At 44.5% G+C, this 21,498-nt stretch overlaps 1 protein-coding gene across 1 annotated transcript in view; it reads left to right on the top strand.

Moving 5' to 3' along the window:
* Positions 1 to 279: 279 nt before the first annotated feature.
* Positions 280 to 21,498, top strand: part of tet2 (tet methylcytosine dioxygenase 2) — a 53,438-nt gene continuing 32,219 nt past the window's right edge. Inside the window, exon 1 of the mRNA XM_072678617.1 lies at positions 280 to 740. The gene's annotated coding sequence lies outside the window, so the exon portion shown is untranslated. The remainder of the gene's footprint in view (positions 741 to 21,498) is intronic.

Here is a 21,498-nt window from a genome sequence, read left to right as displayed (position 1 = left end):
CTTCCTGTGTCAGGACTGTGTGTGTGTGTGTGAGTGTGTGTGTGTGTGTGTGTGTGAATGTGTGTGTGTGTGTGTGTGTGAGGGGGTGTGTTTTTTTCTCTCTTCATGGGTTTCCCCTTCCTCTCCACCTTCTTGGAGCCACACACACTCCACTCCACTGCTTCCAGCCAGCCCACAGAGAGTGTGTGTGTGTGTGTGTGTGTGTGTGTGTGCACTATTGTGTGCGGCTGAGGCTGAAAAAAAGAGAGAGAAAGAAGTGGGGGCGAGTGACAGAGAGAGAAAAGAGAGAGAGAGAAGAAGAAACTCGGTCCTTTGTGCTGGGGGAAGACTCAGCAGGAAGAGAGAGAGAGAGAGAGAGAGAGAGAGAGAGAGGGTTTGCAGTTCAGTTTAGCTCGGGCTTCACTTCCACTCACACACTCACACACACTCACACACACTCACACACACTCACTCACACACTCACTGGACTATAGTGGACGGGCTTGCTCGCCCCGCCCTGGCCATTGCGGGCTGCACTGCGTGCGGGAGTGTGTGTTTGCGGGGACCCTGCGGCGTGCGTGTGTTTTGTTGGCGCAGACGGCGGTGTGGGCGATCGAGGACGTCACTCCCTTACCCATGAATATTGATGTGGAGCGGTGCGCTTCACACACAAGGAAACAAGATGGCTGCCCTTTAGGAGTACTTTCGCAGCGAGACGCCGTCGCGCCGGGATTCCACACAGCGCGCCGAGGCGGAACCAGGTGAGAGCAGAGCGCGTGTGTGTGTGTGTGTGCATGAGTGTGTGTTTTCTCTCCTGTCCCTCTGTGAAGTGTGTGTGTGCGTCCAAACCTCTGGAGCCTTTAACACTCTGCTTTAACCCAACATGGCTGACATTTCTCTCTCTCTCCTCACTCTCTGAACCTCTCTCGCCCTTTCTCTCTCCTTCTTTTTTCCCTCTACGTCTCAGTCTCTCGTCCCTTTTTCTGTCTTTGCTCTGGACATGGCTCCTCGAGGCTTTAATGAGGCATGGTGGAAGTCTCCACCGGCGGCAGGAATGTGAGTGAGAGACATAGAGAGATACAGAGAGAGAGAGAGAGAGAGAGAGAGAGAGTGACCTTTGAAAGGCATTATTTACCAAACTCTGGGCGAGCGAGAGGGTCTGAGAGGGGAGAAAATTCAGCCTCCCTCTGAAAGTGCTCACTCTCCTTTGTTTGGACGCACACTTTAAAAATTTGGGGGGAAATTTGGTCACTTTTTGAGTTTCTGTGTGTGTGTGTGTGTGTGTGTGTGTGTTTGTGTGTGTGTAAAGTTATGACTACACAAAGGCCGGTGTATGCACATATAGGACGTTTTGGCATATATAGACATAAACCCTGAAAACAGTTATGCAAACTGACATCATTTTAGTGTGTGCATCACTTCCATGTTAATAAAACATTAAATATAGTAATTACAGATGTAATAACACTGTTATTACATTGCTTTAAACGCAGTAATACATGTATAACAATGTAATAACACACATACATATTTGGAAGGAACCCATGTATCATGTGCTAGAGTCATGTGCACCCAATTCCTGTTAATATAGTGATTACATATGTAATAACAATGTTACTAACGCTCTATAACCTCTTAAACGTCTCAGAACCACCAGTTTCTGATTAATAATAATAATAAATGGGTGTTATTAACATCACAGAGCGTAAGGGGGTCAGGTAATAATACATTTATAACAATGTAATAACACAGAGCTGTAGCACTGTTTGGCTTCATGTTTCTGTAATGCATGCATATACATACACACACATATAGATATATAGTCATGCAAAAGTTTGTGCACCCCAGTTCTTGTTGATTCTCTGAGTGAAAGTAAGTGTAGAGGTGAACACAGTGCTGATTTGATCAGGTGATCAGTGTGTTAGTGTGTGTAGTAACACTGCCTCAATGCAGTAATATGTTCATAACTATGTTATAACACACACAGATGTATCTATTTGGCCTGAGACCAAGCGTAGCACTGTAATCATGTACACAGATGAGTTCTAAGGTTTGTGCGTCCCGTTCCTGTTGAAGTTAAAATAAGTGAATTAACTTTTCATTTTCATGAAATTTCCGAACATGAGTTTATGAGCAATTTTAACATTCGAGGTAGACGAGGCTAAAACAGTGCTTTTCCCATAAAACATTCAATATTAATGTATTATATATATAAATATATATTAATATATATATAAATATGTGTGTAATAACACTTATTATTTATCATAACTATGCTTATATAGCCATGTGTTAAAGTTTGTACACCCCTCTTGGTTTTTATTGTTTGATATGGCACTTTGGAGCGCACTTTTGAATTCAACACAATGAAAAACAGAAAACATATACATATAATCCAACTGTGTTATTATACATGCATCATATAAATATATATTCAATGCATGAGAAAACAAGATGAAAGTGTTATTACATGTATTTACTGTATTTATTATGCTTTATTGCTTTATTCACACAGAAGTGATGCAGACATTAGAATCACGTCCGTCTGCATGATCTGCTCTTTTCACTCCTGAGTTTGTATCCAGCAGAAATCAGCTGTTACAGTGTGTGTAGAGTGTGTGTACAGTGTGTGTAGAGTGTGTGTAGAGTGTGTGTAGAGTGTGTTTACAGTGTGTGTACAGTGTGTGTAGAGTGTGTTTACAGTGTGTGTAGAGTGTGTGTAGAGTGTGGTCTAATGCTGGGAATCAGCCTTGTGGGTTAAACTGAGTGTGTGTTTGCTGCTGGAGAGCTCAGTCTGTTTAGGGAGGTTCTTACCTCAGACACTTACATGCACAATATATCCAGTCATGCAAAAGTTTGGGCACCCCATCCTTGTTGGTGAACCTAGAGCACAACAACAAACTCTGACATGTGTGAAGGAGCTGAAGCGAGCAGTTTCCATAACCCGATACTGAATATAGTAATTACACATGTAATAACACAGTTACTGACGTTATAAAGTGCAATAATACATTATAACTGTTTTCTAAGAGATAATCAGTGAGCTGCTGGCGATACTTTAGAGCACAGTGCTGGTTTTAACAGTGTGTAAGAAATGAAAACAGTGCTGTAACCCTAACCCTGAGTACAGCCGGGAATGCATGTGTGATCCGTGAGCCTGTAGCAGTGCAGCGTTCAGAGGTGGGGGAGCTTTATCTGCAGAAATCAGCTCCAGCTTTCCTCACTGCCTTTGTTTACTGTGTCAGACTGTGTGTTGATTCTGGTGACGTGGTCGAGCTGCTTATTTTCCTGCCTGGTTCTTTAAGAGTGTGTGTGTGTGTGTGTGTGTGTGTGTGTGTCGGGGGGATGGCTGGGGCTTTGTGCGTCCCCTAAATCAGCTTTCATCACGGTGAGCTCTGAGTGGCGGCAGAAACACAAAGGAAGAGGAGAAGAAGAGTCTGGCGAGCGTAACAGGACCCTGCAGCTCCATTAGACTGAGACACAGAGAGAGAGAGAGAGAGAGAGGCATAGACAGAGAGTGGAGGGAGAGGGAGGATAGCCTGGGCTTTGTTTTCCCTCCAAAAACACCAAAGAATGTGTGTCGTATGTTATGGAAGATATCCTGGTTTGCTCGGCTTTGTGTGAAGAGGTTTGGAGAGAAGGCAGAAAGCTCTGACCCGGGATGACGTTCTCCGCTGACCCAGCAGTTTCCCAGCGCTTGGGCAGGAGTGAATTACTTGTCCTGTTACTGACTCCTGTAGAGCTGCTTTGTGTAAACAGCAGTTGTTAAAGCCCTCAGTACTCATATATTTGATTTAGTGTGATAAAGCAGAGCTGGTGTAGCTATTGTGTATCGCTAAAAAAGTCTTTAAATATTGTGATGTAGTATTTTACCATATCACCCAGCCCTGTGATAAAGTCATATTCTGAGATATTAACAGAGAAAAACAACAAAAACAACATTACATTTCTCAATGTAGTGGTTATAAATGCTTTATAAACATTATACAGTAGTTTAGTTAGCTTAACTAGCCTTCAAAAAAATATATAGGTATATATGTATATATATGACCATATATACATATATGGGAATTTCCCCACTGCGGGACTAATAAAGGACTATCTTATCTTATGTGCACTATTTGCCATATATATGTTTATAAATATAAAAAGTAACATTATCCTCCTAAGTGATTTTTTAAAAATATATAAAGGTCTTGTAAATGGTTTATAAACAAATGGTTTGTTTCTCCATAAAGTGATTCTGCAGTTGTTCTTCATACTGTATCAGAATTTCAGGATGAACTGACCAATAGAAACACTCCAAATATGACTGTATATATATATACACATATATGTGTGTGTGTGTGTGTGTATTGTGATGTGAAGTACAGGTGATTGTGATTCTGGGTGACCCCTGTTTTCACTGTACAGATGAACAGTGAACGACCTCCTGCTTTCCTCCTGCTGTATATCTGAACCGTCAGCGGGAGGATTTGCATGCTAATTAGCTGCTGGAATAAGGCAGATAAAGGCCGTGGATCTTTTTCCTCCTGGTTGTGGATTTGGCTTTGTGTATTCCGCTGCTGTGCCTTTCAATGCCTCTCTGAGTGAGAGAGAAACGGCAGCACGCCTGCCAGCTACAGCCGCAGGATGCTAATGGGATGTTGTAAATAAACAACGTAGAGAGAGGAGGAGGAGGAGGAGGAGGAGGAGGTGCAGATGCTAATACTAATGCAGTGGAGGAATTCAGCCTTACTGTAATGAGCTGCAGCTCTAATGTTAATGCTAATGCTAATGCTAATGCTAGCAGGAGCTTTTCCCCTGCTCCGATCCGTCCGCTGAAGCTGAAATGGCTATAGAATGTGTTTGAGATGAAGGCGTAAATAAATCGCATTAATCCCAGAGGCAGAACGTTACTAAACCAACACCACAATGATACCCGCTCCCGCTGAGGAAATGCTAATGCTAATGTTTTAGTCAAAGGCCCATGTCGCTAACAGTAAATGAAAACAAACAGATGCTAATTAGCAAAGGGCTATAGAAATGCTAACGTTGCTAACAGTGAATGCTAAAGGACGAGCATATGTTAGGCTAACTACTGGCTATTAGTTTCTACTACTAGCATTAAACATAAAACAGTGCTGAGCTGATTATGGGGAGCTAGTGAGGCATTGTGTGTGTGTGTGTGTGTGTGTGTGTGTGTGTGTGTGTGAGTGTGTGTGTGTGTGTGTGTGTGTGTGTGTGTGTGAGTGTGTGTGTGTGAGTGTGTGTGTGTGTGTGTGTGTGTGTGTGTGTGTGAGTGTGTGTGTGAGTGAGTGTGTGTGTGTGTGTGTGTGTGTGTGTGTGTGTGAGTGTGTGTGTGTATGTGTGTGAGTGTGTGTGTGTGTGAGTGTGTGTGTGTGTGTGTGTATGTGTGTGTGTGTGTGTGTGTGTGTGTGTGAGTGTGTGTGTGTTCTGGCTGATCATTGGCGCTCTTGCTCAGCTCAGTCTGTTATCATGTGTAATGATTCCTGCAGTCCAGCTCCACTCTTCTCTACTGAATCTCAGATTACAGTTTAAAGAACTTTCTGTGAGGAGCTTTTATTAGAGCCTCAGACGTCTACTTATCTAGAACCTCCACTGTAGAACCACAGCTCTGACTGGAGGAGCTTATCTAGAACCTCCACTGTAGAACAGCTCTGACTGGGGGAGCTTATCCAGAACCGAGCATTTCACTCCAAACCCACACTCTGAAAGAATGTTCAGAAATATTTGGACGTCCCTTTTAAGTTGAACCCCGTTTGTGATGGATGTGATGGATGTGATGGATGTGATGTCCACTGTGGGTTTCAGGGCTGTTCAGCACAGAGTCCTGGTTGTGCTTTACGTCTCACTGTGTCCTAAAAAAGCCCCCCTCCCCCCACATGATAATCCTAAAGAAGCCCTCTGTAGTGGTCAGTGCTCCTGGGGTCGAGGTGACCCCTGTCCAGGGAATGTTCCAGATTTGGACACTCCCCCGTGGAGAAGAGAGATCTCACTCTTAAAGAGACCACGAGGGAGAAGGACAGATCAATGAAGAGGATTCACAGCCATTCATGCCTAGTCTTTAAAGCGATTATTCAGTGTCCACATTATTCAGCATATATCTCTAATAGACTGTTAGAGATTACTGAACCCCTCCTCACAGTTTAAGGAGAGGCATGCAGTTAGCACCATGCTAATTGGTGGGGTATAAGCCTCCATTCCGTGTTAGCTGCATTAGCGGAGCTCGTAGTTCCAGTGTAAAACTAAAGAAGCACTCAAACACGACTTGGGAGGGAAATTGGACCTTTTGCCAAACTATCGCTTTAAGCCCCCTTAGGTGACTCCCACAGTCAGGACAGTTCCCCCTGCGGTGGGCGTGTGCGGTCTCCATGGCGTTCAGCTGTAATGCTAAAGCTCTGCAGTGGGGCTGTAACCTGTGACCTCAGCTCCAGTGTGTATTGCATTTGTAGCCTGAGGCTGTTTGCAGGCCGACGTGGTGGAACAGGTTTGGGTTTGGGGAGGAGGCTGCTCGGCTGCCGCTCCCTCACAGAGCAGGAAATCAAGGCAAGGCCGTTGTTTACACCCATATATATATATATATACACACACAGCGTCCAAAAGTTTACAGACACTCCAGTGTCCCTCCTGATATCAAGGCTGTTAGCTAGATCAATAGATACTTTATTGATCCCGAAGGAAATTTAGCTGGGAATTTGTCCCCCTGTGCTGTCGTTCTGCTGTTCTGGGAAGGCTTTACAGTGGATGTCGGAACATTGCTGTGAGGAGGGTTTGATTGCATTCAGGCACATGAGAGCATCGGTGAAGTCAGGTAGTAAAGTCAGAAGTGACACAAATAGCAGATCAATCATTGGTGTAAAGAAAGTGAAAATCTGCCCCAGGATTTTGTTCCAACTGCCTGGGCAGCTCTGCTGCAGAACAAAATCCTGGGGCGGATTTTCACTTTCTGGACCTGATTATTTGCCACCTCTAACACCAATAACAGCTCCAGACCTGTCAGGGTTAATGCACTTGTTGGAATTTGCTGAAATGCAGCGAGGAGGGAAGTGGAACTGTTTTGGAACCGCAGTCGCTAGTTCTCTCTTTGCTTGGGGGATATTATTGCCCAACCTACCTACACTATATGTCCAAATGTTTGTGGACACCCCTTCTAATGAATGTGTTTAGCTACTTTAAGTTGCACCCATTGCTGACACAGATGTGCAAATGCACACAAAAATGTTGGAGGAGTACTGCCAATAGAATAGGACTCTCTGGAGCAGATCAACATCATGACCCTATTGGCTCCATACTGCCTAATAATGCCAGGCGTGGACTAGAGGGGTATAAAGCCCCCCAGCATTGAGGAGCTGTGGAGCAGTGGAGGAACTGTGTTCTCTGGAGTGATGGTGGAGGAGCTCCATCCAGTACTTTTGGATAGGATGAAGTAGTTGGGTAGTTGGGAAGGATGAGATCCAACATTACTAACGCTCCTGTTGCTGAATGCAATCAAATCCTCACAGCAATACTCCTCCAAAATCTAGCAGAAAGTCTTCTTTCCTGGACAGTAGAGACATTAACTTTTTAATATCCTTAATTTCAGAAGAAACAATGAATGAGCAAATGTCCCAATACTTTTGTCATCATACGTTTATAGCGTTTAGCACTAAGCGTTTCTAACCTGTAAGCTGGTCGCCGACCCCAGAGCAGCTGGCTCTTCCAGTTTTTGGTGAAAACCCGGCATTAATACACACCGCACTCTGTCGCAAGCTTGGAGATGCCGAGTGTGTGTGTGTGTGTGTGTTTGTGACCGAGTGTATCAATGTCAGGCTTTGCCCGCTCCTCCATGTGGCCGCGTGCACGTGGCGGCTATGTTTACAAACATATCCCAGCATTCCCTGTGCCAGCGTTACGTAACTCGGCCCAAAGAAAGCGCCGCCTCGCTCTCGGCCGCCTGCTCTAAATATGCCAGGCTGGGCGGGCATGGCTGGCGCTCGAGGAGTAGGTGCGGACCATGCCAACCTAGACCGCCTCCAAACAGCAACTGATTGTTTAACGAAATTCTGCATTTTGTTCATAACTTTTCAACAATTATTGACTGAAATTGGGCATTTTTAGGTCTCGTTTAAATTGTGCATTCTATCATACATCTATTTAAACAAGCCTTTTTTAGACGCTTTTCCTCAATAAATGTTCAATTTCTCTTCTTCTTAAAGTGCAACGACAAGCCTTACACTTTTTCCACTGCAGCTGCCAGCAGCATAAAGAAGTTAGCGTGTTAGCATAGCATTTAGCATCACAGCAGGTATCTCAGGATGTTTATGCTAGCTTTGCCTGCTGCACTACCAGTGTGCATCTACACACTGTTTAAACACACTGACATTCATTCCTGCTTGAGCTGTAAGGCTGTTAGCCAAAATGTTTTAAAGATTAGCTTAAGGTGGCTAACGCTGTAAACAGCCGTCTCGAGGCCTGAGTGTTCTCCATTCTTCAGTCCATTCAGCGTCAGAAGTGTGTCCTACAGCGTCAGAAACCACATAATCAAGTCTTAGAAACGGGATCGTTTAGACGTGTAGCTGTTCTAATGCTAATAGCTAAGTGTAGCACTGCGCAAACTTACAAGTTGTAAATCTTAACCAGAACGCCCCCACAAGCCGTTTCAATCCAAGATGGCTGCACCACAGCTTATTAGCATCATCTGTGTCTGATTCATTCAGTCATCCACACATCATATATCATAAACGCTCCAATTCTTTACTTTGAAAAAGGTTGTATGTCACTTTCATTAAATATCAGTTGTATCAAGGTTTTTAGTTTTAAGAACGTTACTTTCATAACATATTGTGATGCTAACCATCCTTACGGCACATATTGTAAGAACATTCCTAGAACTGTGTTCAAATGGTTCTCAGTGAGCTGGAAATACGTGGCTACTGTTTTTAGCTAGGCTAGCCCATGTGTGTATAGACACCAGTGCGGTTATACAGTGTCAGCTAGCGATATTAGCCCTGTAGCCCCCAGTTTCCCCTCACAGCCTCGAAGCTGAGCTGAGTCTCTATGGCAGCAGCTAGCTTCCGGCAAGTGAGGTAAGGTAAAGTTAGAATGGTGGTTAGCATAGTAGCACGTGTCTCAGTGTGTTTATGCCAGCTTTACACACCATTAAGTGCTGCTCGAGCCGGAAGGCAGTTAGCCAAAATGTGTAAAGCTTAGCCCAGGGTGGCTCAGTTCCTGCACACTGTAAACAGCCTTCTGGAGGCCGAGGGTGTGTCCCAATTGCACAAAGGCTAATTAGTAATACTAAGTAGATGTTGAGTGAGTATGTAGTGTGTAGCATTGATGATGGCGTCAAAGTTGAGTATACTCAAATGAACACAATTCATACTCGGTACGTTAATATTTAGTGTACTGACCTGCTTAACCTGCACTGTTAAAACTGCCCGACCTGCTGATGTTCTCTCAGACACTGTATCGCTCACTGTTATCTAGAACATGGACTGAAGTACAGAGAGGCTACATGATGCTACTACTGCTCTTAGCTCTGTTAGCCCATGTGTATGTTAGCCTTGTAGCTTCCGCTTTCCCTCACATTGTCACTGTATAAGCCATGCTAGCAGCAGCTAGCTTCTGGAAAGTGACATAAGCTAAAGTCAGCATAGGGGTTAGCATAGTAGCACGTGGCTCAGTGTGTTTATGGCATGCTACCAGTGCACACCTACACACTGTTTAAAAACACACTGCACATTAATTCCTGCTCGCGCTGTAAAGAAGCGCAGCCTACGTTTACAGAGATTAGCCTGAAGTGGCTACGTTTAGCATGACTCAGCTTACACTTTCTGTTCTGTCACACGTAACAGATAATGTGTTTTTTTATTAACGACTGGTTCTAAGAAGCCCTGGTGTTCGTTTTCCTCGAACCTGAGCTCATGTGAAACAGTGCTTCTTTGAAGCGGTTTAGCTGCAGCAGCTAGCGCAGTTAGCAGAAATCTGAGGGGATTCTCTCGCTGCCTCGGGTTTCTCAGAAGAGGTTAGCGTGGTTTCTGTAGATTGTTGTGAAAGCATCACATCACACAGAGAACAGGAGCACCACCACATTTCCACTAAATTGACAAAAGTATTGGGACACCTGCTCACTTGTTGTTTCCTCTGAAATCAAGGGTATTAAAAGAGCTGATCCTGCTTCTGCTGGAGTAACTGTCTCTACTGTCCAGAGAAGAGGACTTTCTACCAGATATTGGAGGGGGAGCATTGCTGTGAGGATTTGATTGCATTCAGCGACATGAGCGTCCCAGAGAACACAGCTCTTCCACTGCTCCACAGCTCCTCAATGCTGGGGGGCTTTATACCCCTCTACTAGCCCACGCCTGGCATTATTAGGCAGCATGGAGCCAATAGGTTCATCTAGTTGATCTGCTTTTCATCATTTGAACAATTACACAAGTAGCTGGGGTGTCTGCAAACATTTGGACACATAGAGTAGGTTAAGAACACTGTGTAGCAGACTTCCAGAGGCCTGGTGTTGTTTGTCACTTAGTCAGAAGCTATAAATAAGTGTATTCGGATCTATTAGCGATTACTGAACACCTCCCCACAGTTTTCAGGAGAGTGTGTGATGATTTAGGCCTGCGGTTAGCACCAGGCTAATGAATGTTTCTCAGAAGAGGTTAGCGTGGTTTGTGTAGATGGTGGTGATAGCGTCACGTCAGACAGAGAAAAGCAACAGCAGCACATGTGCCAGACCTCCGAATGAGAGAGCGTGTTATGAACTTTAAGTAGCGCGCCACCACACAGGAAGAGAAACCGCATGCCATTTCAGACAGACATCACTGCGCTGAGGGGATTTTTCATTACACACGTGTGAGGGTGTGTGTGTGAGGGTGTGTGTGTGAGGGTGTGTATCAGACAAATCTGCCCTGGCTGTTCACCGAGCCTGCATCTCTGCTGCTGATAAGCTGTCTCCTGGGGTCTGTTGGCAGGGTGTGGGTAGGTGTTGGGGTGTTTTCTCTAAACATTCTCATGGCCTTCCCAGAAGAACCCGAAATAAACACAGTTTCTAAAATACACTATATGGACAAAAGTATTGGGACATCTCCACATTACATGAGCTTTTAGGACATCCCATTCTAAACCGCTCCCTCTCTGCAGCTCCACCAGCAGCAGCAGCAGGTCTGGAGCTCTGCTGCAGTTACTGAGTCAGTCTGAGGCTTTTCTGCACTCTGCTCTGAGCTCAGCACTCGGCCCTGACCCCGCTCTGTAACTTTACGTGGTCTGACAGACACTCGGTGGCTGAGCTGCTCTCTGTGAGCTGTTCCTCCTAAACTCTTCCACTGTTCAATAATAACACCACTCACAGCTGATGGAGGAAGATCTAGGAGGGAGGAAATAAGATCTCCCCCTCCAACTGGCATTAGGCACAGTGTGATCATGTGATCGTGGCTGCTCCTGATTATCCCTTTCTATTGGTCAGTGCTTTTCTATAGAGATTATATGAGCTACACAATGGGTGTACCAGCTGAATATAGCTAAATAAAATAATATGTCCACAAACATTTGGACACGTAGTGCAATTTATGAAGAAATCCAATTTTGCTCACATTCCAGTTGGTGTTGTATAAGCTTCAATATATATATATATATATATAATATAATATTGGATGGGGCCACCATAAGCATCTGAACTGACCGTCCAGATACTTTAGCCTCATAGCTTCAGTGCTAACAGTACATAAACACCAAACATGTGGGGGGTGTGGAGAGAGAGGGGTGGGGTTTACTGGTGTAAATGTGCTAGTTTGTGTGTGTGTGTGTGTGTGTGTGTGTGTGTGTGTGTGTATGTGTGTTATTGATTTTCTCTCACTGCGCTCGTCCTTCACAGCTGAAACTGTACAAGGGTCCGGCCGTGACGTCACCGGGCCCACAGGTTTCAGATGTCCGGTGTGTGTGGAATTTGATCTGAAGAATGTGCAGGCCAAGCAGCTGCTGGATACACACACACACACAGTGTGTTTGTTTTGGAGCTGTGTGTGTTTGCATGGCCTGCTCAGTACATATATACTATATGGGCAAAAGTATTGGGACACCAGCTTATTCATTGTTTCTTCTGAAATCAGGAGTATTGCACTATACTGTATGTCCAAATGTTTGCGGACACCCCTTCTAATGAATGCATTCAGCTGATTTAAGCTGCACCCATTGCTGACACAGATGTGCAAATGCACACACAGCTTGTCTAGTCCCTGTAGAGAAGAAGTACTGCCAATAGAATAGGACTCTCTGGAGCAGATCAACATCATGACCCTATTGGCTCCATGCTGCCTAATAATGCCAGGCGTGGGCTAGAGGGGTATAAAGCCCCCCAGCATTGAGGAGCTGTGGAGCAGTGGAGGAGCTGTGTTCTCTGGAATGATGGTGGGGAGTTAGGGATGAGGTGGGGTGGTGAACATCACTAACACTCTTGTTGCTGTATACAATCAAATCCCACAGCACTGCTCCTCCAAAATCAAGTTAAAAGCCCTCTTCCCTGGCCAGTGGAGACGTTACTCCCTTACCCTTGATTTCAGAAGAACAGTGAAAGAGCAGGTGTCCCAATACTTTTCTCCATGTGGTGAATGTAGATGAGCTCTTTAGTATTTATTGTTATTCAGTGAGGATTAAAGGTATATGACCTTCTTTAACTCAAGGTGTATATCCTTCACCATGTATGTGTGTGTGTGTGTGTGAGGAGCTCACATGCCTGCACATACTTTGATGGGAAACAGACACCATAGCAACAGTCTCTGAGGTCAGCCTGCCAGGAGACCAATGAAAAGGGAGAAATCATTCAGTGCCAGTGAACATGAAGTGCATGGCTGCAGCCAGACAGCACATGCACTTGCACGCTCAGTGAGCTGATGAACCGTCTCAGTGTATATACACAGTTTATTACACTTATATAACAGTACAGTTCTATGTACATCCGATTTACAGTCTGAGTTTACAGTCTTCTGTTTTTTTCTATCCTCAGTGGTTATTACTATTATTTTATTGTACCTTCCTTCACTGAACACCACATAAACACTAATACCACAGAAACACACTGGATACCACATAAACACTAATACCACAGAAACACTGAACACCACATAAACACTAATACCACAGAAACACACTGGATACCACAGAAACACTGAACACCACAGAAACACTGAACACCACATAAACACTAATACCACAGAAACACACTGGATACCACAGAAACACTGAACACCACAGAAACACTGAACACCACATAAACACTAATACCACAGAAACACACTGAACACCACAGAAACACTGAACAGCACATAAACACTAATACCACAGAAACACACTGGATACCACAGAAACACTGATACCACAGAAACACTGAACACCACAGAAACACTGAACACCACAGAAACACACTGAACACCACAGAAACACTGGATACCACAGAAACACTGAACACCACAGAAACACTGAACACCACATAAACACTGAACACCACAGAAACACACTGAACACCACAGAAACACTGGATACCACAGAAACACTGAACACCACAGAAACACTGGATACCACAGAAACACTGAACACCACAGAAACACTGAACACCACAGAAACACACTGAACACCACATAAACACTGAACACCACAGAAACACTGAACACCACATAAACACTAATACCACAGAAACACACTGGATACCACAGAAACACTGAACACCACAGAAACACTGAACACCACATAAACACTAATACCACAGAAACACACTGGATACCACAGAAACACTGAACACCACAGAAACACTGAACACCACATAAACACTAATACCACAGAAACACACTGAACACCACAGAAACACTGAACAGCACATAAACACTAATACCACAGAAACACACTGGATACCACAGAAACACTGATACCACAGAAACACTGAACACCACATAAACACTAATACCACAGAAACACACTGGATACCACAGAAACACTGAACACCACAGAAACACTGAACACCACAGAAACACACTGAACACCACAGAAACACTGGATACCACAGAAACACTGAACACCACAGAAACACTGAACACCACATAAACACTGAACACCACAGAAACACACTGAACACCACAGAAACACTGGATACCACAGAAACACTGAACACCACAGAAACACTGGATACCACAGAAACACTGAACACCACAGAAACACTGAACACCACAGAAACACACTGAACACCACATAAACACTGAACACCACAGAAACACACTGAACACCACATAAACACTGAACACCACAGAAACACTGAACACCACAGAAACACACTGAACACCACAGAAACACTGAACACCACAGAAACACTGGATACCACAGAAACACTGAACACCACAGAAACACTGGATACCACAGAAACACTGAACACCACAGAAACACTGAACACCACAGAAACACACTGAACACCACATAAACACTGAACACCACAGAAACACACTGAACACCACATAAACACTGAACACCACAGAAACACACTGAACACCACAGAAACACTGAACACCACATAAACACACTGAACACCACATAAACACTGAACACCACAGAAACACTGAACACCACAGAAACACACTGAACACCACATAAACACTGAACACCACAGAAACACTGAACACCACAGAAACACTGAACACCACAGAAACACACTGAACACCACATAAACACTGAACACCACAGAAACACTGAACACCACAGAAACACACTGAACACCACATAAACACTGAACACCACAGAAACACTGAACACCACATAAAAACTAATACCACAGAAACACACTGGATACCACAGAAACACTGAACACCACAGAAACACTGAACACCACATAAAAACTAATACCACAGAAACACACTGGATACCACAGAAACACTGAACACCACATAAAAACTAATACCACAGAAACACACTGGATACCACAGAAACACTGATACCACTGAACACCACAGAAACACTGGATACCACATAAACACTGATACCACAGAAACACTGATACCACATAAACACTGATACCACAGAAACACTGATACCACAGAAACACTGGATACCACAGAAACACTGATACCTCAGAAACACTGGATACCACAGAAACACTGATACCTCAGAAACACTGGATACCACAGAAACACTGGATACCACATAAACACTGATACCACAGAAACACTGATACCTCAGAAACACTGGATACCACAGAAACACTGATACCTCAGAAACACTGGATACCACAGAAACACTGGATACCACATAAACACTGATACCACAGTAACACTGATACCTCAGAAACACTGGATACCACAGAAACACTGGATACCACATAAACACTGATACCACAGAAACACTGATACCACAGAAACACTGATACCTCAGAAACACTGGATACCACAGTAACACTGATACCTCAGAAACACTGGATACCACAGAAACACTGGATACCACATAAACACTGATACCACAGAAACACTGATACCTCAGAAACACTGGATACCACAGAAACACTGGATACCACATAAACACTGGATACCACAGAAACACTGGATACCGCATAAACACTGATACCACAGAAACACTGGATACCTCAGAAACACTGGATACCACATAAACACTGATACCACAGAAACACTGATACCTCAGAAACACTGGATACCGCATAAACACTGATACCACAGAAACACACTGAACACCACAGAAACACTGGATACCACATAAACACTGATACCACAGAAACACACTGAACACCACAGAAACACTGGATACCACAGAAACACTGGATACCACAGAAACACTGATACCACAGAAACACACTGAACACCACAGAAACACACTGAACACCACAGAAACACTGAACACCACAGAAACACAGATACCACAGAAACACTGAACACCACAGAAACACTGAACACTACAGAAACACACTGGACACCACAGAAACACACTGGATACCACAGAAACACTGAACACCACAGAAACACTGAACACTACAGAAACACACTGGACACCACAGAAACACACTGGATACCACAGAAACACTGAACACCACAGAAACACTGAACACCACAGAAACACTGGACCCAGTGCTGTGTGTTGTGGTGATTTGTCCCGGAGTGTCTCGCAGTGTCTCTGCGCTGAATCCTGCTGGTGTGTATACAGTGTGGTTTCCTCCACTGAAGCGGCTCCGCCGCACTGTTTACTGCACACTTCCTGCAGCCGGGCCTCGGGAATCTGACCTGAGCTGAGGATATCAGGGGAAAGGTCACACAGGTGTTGTTTGTTCGGTAGGAAAATATGATGTACCAAGAGCATGTATGTATAACCCCCAGCAACCCATTGACCACTTTATTAGAATTATTAGATTATTACCTACCTTGTGCTTCCACTGTACTTGACATATCTCTTTAATGTTAATGTCGTTAAGTGTCCGGCGCTGTTCTCTGATCAGCACGTCTGAGTATCAGATCTGCTCATGGTCAGGAGGAGTCCAGCAGAAACACCTAAACACTAAAGCTGGAGATTCAGAGGAGAAATCAGCAGAATGAAGCTGAGCGTGTTTATACCTGCACCCTCAACGAGCTGATCGATCCAGCCCAATCAATACACACAGCTCCTCCATCACTCCATGTATATCTCCCTCTCTCTCTCCCTCTCTCTCTCTCTTTCTCGGCCAGGTTAATGTTGGCAGCAGATGGCAGTGCGTGGATAATAAAGTGGTTGCCGTGGCAACGGTTAAGTTAGGGTTTGGTCTGATATATCGACCAAGTCCAAACAAAGGCCAAGAGTGAAGAGGAGGAAGAAGTGCATTATGGGGGATGGGGGTTGCTGTGGTGGCGGATGGCGTGCTGAGCTGAGTGTGTGTTCACAAACCACTTCTCAATTAGAGCCTGTGTGTGATGTGGGCTTTATACACACGGCACACACACACACACACACACACACACACTCCACAATCTAACCCAGCCCTGACCTGGAGATCAGCTTCAGCATCTTTTACTGTTTCTGATAAACTTGTTTATTATTTGCCAGATAACGCTAGTTATTTCAGGAGTACCAGTTGTATACCCTGAGGAGTAAAGCATGATGTACACACAGATACCACATAAACACTGGATACCACAGAAACACTGATACCACAGAAACACTGGATACCACAGAAACACTGATACCACAGAAACACTGGATACCACAGAAACACTGATACCACAGAAACACTGGATATCACAGAAACACTGATACCACAGAAACACTGGATACCACAGAAACAATGGATACCACAGAAACACTGGATACCACAGAAACAATGGATACCACAGAAACACTGATACCACAGAAACACTGGATACCACAGAAACACTGGATACCGCATAAACACTGATACCACAGAAACACTGGATACCACATAAACACTGGATACCACAGAAACACTGGATACCGCATAAACACTGGATACCACATAAACACTGGATACCACAGAAACACTGATACCTCAGAAACACTGGATACCGCATAAACACTGATACCACAGAAACACAGATACCACAGAAACACTGGATACCACAGAGACACTGATACCACATAAACACTGATACCACAGAAACACTGATACCACATAAACACTGATACCTCAGAAACACTGGATACCACATAAACACTGATACCACAGAAACACTGGATACCACATAAACACTGATACCACAGAAACACTGATACCTCAGAAACACTGGATACCACATAAACACTGATACCACAGAAACACTGGATACCACATAAACACTGGATACCACAGAAACACTGATACCACAGAAACACTGGATACCACATAAACACTGATACCTCAGAAACACTGGATACCACAGAAACACTGGATACCACAGAAACACTGGATACCACATAAACACTGATACCTCAGAAACACTGGATACCACATAAACACTGATACCACATAAACACTGATACCTCAGAAACACTGGATACCACATAAACACTGATACCACAGAAACACTGGATACCACAGAAACACTGGATACCACAGTAACACTGATACCTCAGAAACACTGGATACCACAGAAACACTGGATACCACATAAACACTGATACCACAGTAACACTGATACCTCAGAAACACTGGATACCACAGAAACACTGGATACCACAGAAACACTGGATATCACAGTAACACTGATACCACATAAACACTGGATACCACAGAAACACTGGATACCACAGTAACACTGATACCACATAAACACTGGATACCACAGAAACACTGGATACCACAGTAACACTGATACCTCAGAAACACTGGATACCACAGAAACACTGGATACCGCATAAACACTGATACCACATAAACACTGATACCACAGTAACACTGATACCTCAGAAACACTTGATACCACAGAAACACTGGATACCACATAAACACTGATACCACAGAAACACTGGATACCTCAGAAACACTGGATACCACAGAAACACTGGATACCACATAAACACTGGACACCACAGTAACACTGATACCACATAAACACTGGATACCACAGAAACACTGATACCACATAAACACTGGATATCACAGAAACACTGATACCACATAAACACTGGATACCACAGTAACACTGATACCTCAGAAACACTGGATACCACAGAAACACTGGATACCACATAAACACTGATACCACAGAAACACTGGATACCTCAGAAACACTGGATACCACAGAAACACTGGATACCGCATAAACACTGATACCACAGAAACACTGGATACCACAGAAACACTGATACCACAGAAACCCTGATACCACAGAAACCCTGCATACCAGAGCAACCTTCAATACCTCAGAAACACTGGATACCACATAAACACTGATACCACAGAAACACTGATACCACATAAACACTAGATACCACAGAAACACTGATACCACAGAAACACTGATACCACATAAACACTGAACACCACAGAAACACTGATACCACATAAACACTGATACCACAGAAACACTGATACCACATAAACACTGAACACCACAGAAACACTGATACCACAGAAACACTGATACCACATAAACACTGAACACCACAGAAACACTGATACCACATAAACACTGATACCACAGAAACACTGATACCACATAAACACTAGATACCACAGAAACACTGATACCACAGAAACACTGATACCACATAAACACTAAATACCGCATAAACACTGATACCACAGAAACACTGAACACCACAGAAACACTGATACCACATAAACACTAAATACCGCATAAACACTGATACCACAGAAACACTGATACCACAGAAACCCTGCATACCAGAGCAACCTTCAATACCTCAAAAACACTGGATACCACATAAACACTGATACCTCAGAAACACTGGATACCACAGAAACACTGGATACCACAGAAACCCTGCATACCAGAGCAACCTTCAATACCTCAAAAACACTGGATACCGCATAAACACTGATACCACAGAAACACTGGATACCACAGAAACACTGATACCTCAGAAACACTGAACACCACAGAAACACTGATACCACAGAAACACTGGATACCACATAAACACTAAATACCGCATAAACACTGATACCACAGAAACACTGATACCACAGAAACACACTGGATACCACAGAAACACTGATACCACAGAAACACTGGAAACCACAGAAACACTGAACACCACAGAAACACACTGGATACCACAGAAACACACTGGATACCACAGAGATACTGTTGAACTGGTCTCACTGCACAGTGTCCGCAGAGTAAGGCGAGGGGTGGCTGATATGACGTTATAAGCACTAGCAGCTTTAGCGAGAGACGTGTGTGTGTGTGTGTGTGGAGGGGTCAGATGGTTCAGTCACCGGTCACACACTCAGCCCTGCAGGACTCATCAGACACACACACACTGCCGCTATCACTAAAACACACTCTGAAAGATCGGTTAGAGGAGTTGCGCCACTAGCAGGTGACCCCGAGCCCTGAGTGATAATCAACACGCACACACTCACACACTCACACACACACACACACTCACACACTCACACACACACACACACAGTGAGTGGATATCAGGTCCACTCAGAGCTGAAGGCTGCTCTCCCCCTCAGACTGATTAACATGTCGGTTAAGCGTGAGTTACTGGTTTCCCACTCAGCAGTTTTCCAGACAGTCACTCTCCAGTTCTTACATGAATGCCTCATCACAGCTGGGTTTCCCAGTCCACCGGCGACTGCAGCACCAGTGCAGGGCGCTGTCGAGCAGGTTTACATTAAACGCTCGGCTACAGCTGGTCTAAACATGCTTCCTTACGTCCAGCAGGGTCCATTTTAATTAGGAGAGTCCACTCAGGAGCCGCAGAGCTCTGCACAAATCCTCGGTTTCACAGCGACGCTGAACCTACTCAGCATCAACGCCGCTGTCTCGGCCCTGACTCGGACTCCACTACTAAGCCTCAGTCTCGATGTGTCCAGGTCTCAGTGTGGAGCAGTGGTGGAGCTCCATCCAGCACTTTTGAATGGGATGAGTTGGGGATGATGAGGTGGGGTGGTGATCATTACCATACAACATCCTGAACACACTAACGCTCTTGTTGCTGAATGCAATCAAATCCTCACAGCAATGCTTCTCCTCCAGAATCTAGTAGAAAGTCTTCTTCTCTGGACAGTAGAGACAGTTACTCCAACAGAAGCAGGATCAGCTCTTTAATACCCTTGATTTCAGAAGAACAAGTGAATGAGAGTGTCCCAATACTTTTGTCCATATAGTGTAGATTATAGCCTCAGAAGAAGCTGTAGCAGTGACGGTGTGTCGGTGGAGTGGCTGTAGTTAGGAGAGGGGTGTAGATGGGTGGGAAATGTGTACATCTGATTATTGAACTATCGCTTTAACTGGGACAGTAGCTGGAGTTGGGCAGTCATTAGTGTGTGGGCAGAGGTTGCAGTGTGTGTGTGTGTGTGTGTGTGTGTGTGTGAGTGTGTGTGTGAGTGTTTGGGCTGTTGGAGTTGTTGCGTTAGTGAATTCCAGCTGAACTGGTTGTGGAGGAAGTGGGCGATTGCAGCAGGAAGTGGTTGAGGGGCAGTGGGAGTGGAGGGTGTGGTACAGCTGAACTAACCAGACTGACGGACAGTTCAGCTCTATTATGCAGTGTGTGTGTGTGTGTGTGCGTGTGTGTGTGTGTGTGTAACATTCTGTACAAAAAAGAGGCCATAAATGGATTTAGCTTGCAGACAACAACAGGGTCCAGATTAAAGCGATGGTTTGGCAGAGCCTCAAACGGAAGCAGCTGACCTGTAGAGTTCCTCTGGAGCCAGCACTCCACCAGTTAGCACTGCAGCTATGAGGCAACTGAAACGTATACCCCACCGGTTAGCATGGTGCTAACTGCTCTCTGCTATCTGCCACCGTCCTCAAACCGTGTGGAGTGGCTAAACTAGTTTTGCTGACTCAGGCAGGAAGTTAGCTCCAGTGCTGAGTGTAAGAGCCTTCACTG

Source organism: Salminus brasiliensis, chromosome 4 (assembly GCF_030463535.1).
Source record: "Salminus brasiliensis chromosome 4, fSalBra1.hap2, whole genome shotgun sequence".
NCBI classification, from domain to species: Eukaryota; Metazoa; Chordata; class Actinopteri; order Characiformes; family Bryconidae; genus Salminus; species Salminus brasiliensis.
This window is presented reverse-complemented; position numbering and strand designations above follow the sequence as displayed.